Source organism: Tachysurus fulvidraco, chromosome 5 (assembly GCF_022655615.1).
Source record: "Tachysurus fulvidraco isolate hzauxx_2018 chromosome 5, HZAU_PFXX_2.0, whole genome shotgun sequence".
NCBI lineage: Eukaryota > Metazoa > Chordata > Actinopteri > Siluriformes > Bagridae > Tachysurus > Tachysurus fulvidraco.
The window spans coordinates 18,853,424-18,859,449 of record NC_062522.1 but is presented as its reverse complement, the minus strand read 5'-3'; the positions used below and the strand labels follow the sequence as shown (position 1 = coordinate 18,859,449).

The window sequence follows — 6,026 nt, the reverse complement described above, 5'->3', positions numbered from 1 at the left end:
TTAACCCTTTGAAATGAATGACCCTGCTACATATTCTATGGGCAGTTACTAATTTACAAAGGTTTAATTTTCTGATGAAAAAATGGTGAATCTTTCATTGCAACCCATCACACTGAGATGGTTACAGTATGAGACATTCTGTACAGTATATTCAGTACTATGCAAAAATGCTTTAAAGCTAAATAAACACTTATACTATAGACAATATAAACAACCATAAAGTGCATTATCTGAAGTAAACTGAACAAAGTGAATATTTAGTGTGCCAACCCTTAGCATCAGTTGTTTGTGAAGTATTAGAAGGAAATTAGCTATTTCTCAAAGCATCCTGGACGATCTGCCAGAGTTCCTCTGTAGACTGTTTTACCTGCTTTTATTTTAGCAGATAATACTTTATTGGCCTTTTCAGACAAAAGGCCAATAAAGTATTATACTTTATTGGCCTTTTGTCTGAAAACTGGCCCATTACATAAAGTTCCTTTACTAGCATACTAAATTTTTTCTATTATATATAATTTCCCTTTTTTCTTTCTTTTTTTTTAAAAATTCATTTTCATTCAAGTAATGTTTGAACTCAGTGCAAAGGTCTTGAAATAAACATCTAAGATAAAAATGGAAAAAAGGTGTATCTAATTTTTGCACATTACTGTGGGTTGTATATTTTCTCCATGATGTATACCTATTAGATATTTACATATTTGCATTATTAAAATAAACCTGAACATAACCAAAAGAGATGGTGACATTTACATGGCCTGAGATGGATACCCTGACACTTACAAAATAACCCTGACCTTCAGTCAGAGAGAAAATTTAGGCTAATCCTTCCGGGCAAAAAGTCAAGGGTCCATGATTTTTGTTAGAAATTGTCACACTCAGCTATTGACAGTTCACGGTCCTTAGATGGAAGTGGAATGATGGGGCAGCATTGTGCAACAGAGAGTTTTACAATGGAGTTTTACAAAGTCCATAAATACTTATGTTCATCATGTGGACAGTGGAGATCTTTTGTGACTGCATCTCCCATGAATAATTCAATCAAAAGCTACAAATGTCCTTTGTTGTAGATATCTAAATTATGATTTGCATAATATTTTTGTAATGTTTTGAATGGAATACATACTTCCTATATTTCCTGGGTTTTGTATTTGTATTTAAGGCTGTCCACATGGTCTTAAAAAAGAATCTAATCTACTATTTTCTATTTTAGATAGATAGATAGATAGATAGATAGATAGATAGATAGATAGATAGATAGATAGATAGATAGATAGATAGATAGATAGATAGATAGATAGATAGATAGATAGATAGATAGATACTATAAAGACACAGATGTGCTTTATTAATAATTATTTAAATATGCTTTATTGCACTGTATGAGAGATAGATAGATAGCTGCACTGACTAACTAATAAGCCAGATATTAAAATTTAATTGATGTTAAAATTAAAGAGCACAGAAATGCCTTTGCACTGTTCCTGGTTTCTATTTCCTAAGGTATGTTCTTTGCTTACAAGTTTGCAAGTTTCCATTTATATCTGACAATGTGTAGCAGGAGAACACAGCTGGTTGTCCTGGTAGTAAATTAAATGACGCTACAATAGTTAAAGCTCTCAAATCACATAACATCACAAAGGTTGTCTGCTGTCTATCATAGTGAGGGTCACATTGTCATAAACATTAACTCTTGTATTGTATGCTCTATTGAGCTATTGGGACTTCACTTAAGGTATACGCTTTACATTTGCTACTAGGCCTATGCTTATTATACTGTTTATCTTTCATTCCACAGACATTGGATATGTATGTGAAGCACATGTACATACACAATGACTTATTTTATTGTCTTTTTTATTGTTAGTATAATATCCATTTTTATTATTTCACTTTATTTTTGATTTATACATCATCTTATCTATCTTTTCCATTATACACAAATTGTTCCCCAGGAATTTGTGGATCTCATAGATTGGTGTCCAATTACCTGCAGAAACAGAAGCATGTGAGCATGTCTTCAAAATAAGTTAAGCAAAACTCCCAACAACTGCAAACACCTGCTGGCTGCTCTACTGTACGTGAAGTATGTTTTATCTGTATTTTTATTTTCTTAATAAAATTTAAATTCTTTAGTTTTAGAGCTATAAAATGTTGTGGTAATATCTGTAGAAATACATGGCTTTTCAAGTCTTTCAAGCCTTTATGAATTTATTAAATATACATAAATAAACTAAATAAATAATGAAAGTAAATTGTGCAGTTTTGCATCCAGACAGTCTCCACAAACTGCACATATTTTTATTTAAATAGCATTTTTTTTAAACTACCCTTACTTCTAATTTATCATATACAGTGTGTATGGACACAAACAATAGTCTCAAAACATGTCCTCTGATTGTGGAAACGCTTGTTAATCCATTGTTAAGTCATTTTGTGCTATAGATTTGGAACAAGTATGTAGGCTTTTATAGCAGGTCTGAACGTTGTTTTTTTGCTTTGTAGTTCGGGGTGTCTCATTTTGAACCTTGGTGTCAACGTGTAAATCCTGTAATAATTTTTTTCTATGGATTTACTGATATAAAGTTGTAAAGATATATACAACACAGAGAGCTGTATGTACTTATCTAGCTAAATTTACCAACTTTTCTGATTTTTAATTTTATTTTATTATATTCATAGCATTAATTGATATTCTATGCCATTAATTATTCCCTCTTTAAATATTCCATGTTTCCCTCATCTACCTACCTACAGGTATGGAGCCTTGTGGCTAACACATTGCTAACATGGTTGAGTGGTTTTCTCTTGACATACAGGTTTAATTCTAAGCCTGCTTATTTAGCTAGCTTCCTTTTAATTCACAGCTTTTTGTTTGGCATTCCTTCTACACTGATGTTGGATTGTATCACGTATCCAAAAATATCCATGCTACAAAATTGGTACTTAAACATCCACTGACTGCATGTGAATGCCAATGTTGATACACCAGACTTCGATGGCAGATTTGAATTTGGCTCAAGTTTTCTTGGCACCTGCTCCAACTTGTTGAGAACAATCTAGGGAAAGATTATTGTATGATGTTGGAGGTTATTGCAAATACTGCACCATACATGCAGAGCTAGCATTTTAAATAAAACCAAATCAAATAAGACGCTAAAATAACACACTGGCACAATTCTGACATTAACATTCCTGAGTTAAGTGTGCAATACAAAAAAAAAATAATAACAATAACAATACATGAATAATCATGCACTAATAGCTGTATTAATCAAATATGAACTAATGAAGTAAGAGATAACCTGAACTATGACGTGAGTCCATGTGCAATTGAATCCATGTGCGATTAATGACTACCTTAAGTAAATGTTAGAACAGGTTTGCTAGTTAATGTGTTAATTAACATGTATGTGTAAACTAAATCAAGCAAGAATGTGCATAGTATTGCATAGAGCTCATACTAGTATCACAGTGGGATTTGAAGAGAAATGGAGGAAGGATGGCAGAAAACGGCTTGAGATGAAATCTAGTGTATACTATTATTCTTTTACATGCTATAAGGAGGATAAATATAAATTATAAACAATTATATACAATTTGCATAAATTCTGCATGTTTAATTTATATTCTTATAGAGCATGTATGAGTTAGTTTACCCCTTCGTGCTAATTAATACATGTGCTGTTGGATAGGGCTCCGAAATGCACAGAAATCTCAGACGTTAACACAATTTATTGGTCAAAGAAGTACTCACAAACAAAAGGTCAGCCACTTCTCCCTTACCCTGATTTACAGCACTGACACGACAGCTATTCCAACAATATTCTATCTGAACAGGGTTCAGAACAGAATGTAAATCTAAAGCTATTTGCGTGGCCTCATTAAATAACTGGCTGCAGAAAGGTTACTGAAAGGTAGACGCAGTTTATCACACACGCCATACATCACAGTAATGTAAAAGTATTAACACCCCACATATTATTGTCATGAACATGTTCCCTCTATCTTGCTTTCTCCCTCTAACTTTCAGAACTGCACTGTATTTATTTTCCCAAAGACATATTTTTATATTTTGCGATGTTCTGCAATGTATTTTTATGTTGGGAAAAATGTTACATAATTGTTTTTAGCATTTCATAGTTTCTATAGTGGACATCTTTTAATCTTAGGGCACATCAAAAATATAACAGTAACAGTAGAAATGAGGTTTAACAATGAGTGAACATTAGGTGCACTTCAAAACTATCAGGTGTACTCTATACTGTACATGACTAAACCAACAGCTTTTGAAAAACACACTTCTGGTTGTTGGGCAGACAAAAAGTGTTACAAAATGTTTTTGGTTTAGTTTTGCTATCTTAGAAATATAATGGAGTGTTTCTACACTATTTTGAATAAGGGTGTATTTATCACACTTATTCAACACCCTTATTCAAAATAGTGTTGAATAAGTGTGATAAATACACATAAACCTTAGACAAGATGTTTGACAAGCATAATTTACTGGTCAAACAAGTACTCTCAAAAGGTCAGTAGCACTTCACACCTGATTTACAACACTGACGGAGCAGCTATTCCAACAGTACAGTGTCTTACGATGCTTTAGGATTTACACAAGTGTACACTTATGGCTGCAAAAATTCCTCAGTTTACAGCTGAGCTCCAGAAGTTTAACTGTCAGTTGTCCAGCTTCTGTGAGCTTATGTCCACTGGAGCCTCAGGAGTAGGATCTGATGTGGTCTTCAGCTATTATAGCAATTCTGCCTTAAGGCTTTACAGTATGTGTCGTGTACTCTATTAAGGCTTAACACTGTAACCGACTGTCCTCAACAAAGCATTTTCATGTATTGGATACTCTTTTTCTTTGTCTCACCAATCTGTGGAAAGTGAGAGAATGTTGTGTATATGAAAATCCCAGAAGATCAGCAATTTCTGAAATACCAATCTAGTCTAATTGCACCAACAACCATGCGACACAATGTCACCAAGACTGCAATATTCCTCATTCTGATTTTCCATATTTTGCTCTACTGTATGTTTTTTGTTTATGTTTTGTGTTCATGTGTCTGCCATGCCCTTGTCTAAATCCTCTCCGCCTCAGCACACCTGTTCCTCATGTGTCTAATTGTCTCCATATTTGTCTTTGTGTTGGCTTCGTGGTCCCTTTTGGGATAGACTTGTTTCTCTGAGTTTTGGTTTTATTTTCTTTCTCCTAGTGTTCTGTGTTATGTTTTATTTAATGAATCATGTTTTATCTATCAAGGTCATTCCATACTCACTGCTTTTGCAGGATGTATTTAGAAATCATCAGTAAATCTGCTTCCTGTTGAAAAAAAAAATTATATCCAGTTAAATGTAACAATTATTTGACAGTTGCTTCAGGGTCATCTCTGGTTTCTGCAGATAGTGGGAGACCAATAGTGCCACATGTCACCTGTTTTATCTTTTGGATTATTTCCCATTAATGTCTCAAAAGTTGATTTCCTGTTGACTTTTTGTTACTGTTGTTTTTGCTGCTTTTTGGTGGATTTCTCCTAACCAAACTTTTATGTCTGAATAGCCTTAATGCTATTCATTTATTGATTCATTGATACATTCATTGATCCAGGGTTGCAGTGAACCCATAGCCTATCCCCAAAACAGGCAGGAATTTACCCTGGATCGGTCACAAGGCACCATGCACACACAATTGCACGCACATTCACACCTAAGGGCAATTTAGAGTCGCCAATATACCCTCTCACATGTTTTGGGAGGTGGAAAGAAACTAGAGAAATCTTCTGCATGAACACAGGGTGAACGTGCAAAGCACCAAGCATACAGTGACCCAAGAATAGGATCAAATTAGGGACTAACATAAATCATAAATCATTACTCAAATGTACTCAACTGATAGCATGAACATGTTTTTTTATATTGCCTAAAGCAATAAATACTTTCAAATCCCTCTTAATAGCAAAGATTTCAATTATTTCTGAATAATAATCCGAATTGCGTTATCTTGATGCCATGCGATATTAAATTCT

At 33.8% G+C, this 6,026-nt stretch overlaps 1 long non-coding RNA gene across 1 annotated transcript in view; it reads left to right on the top strand.

Moving 5' to 3' along the window:
• LOC125141223 overlaps window positions 1–6,026 on the top strand; it is a 29,099-nt gene that overhangs the window by 4,251 nt on the left and 18,822 nt on the right. The gene's annotated exons all lie outside the window — the stretch shown is intronic.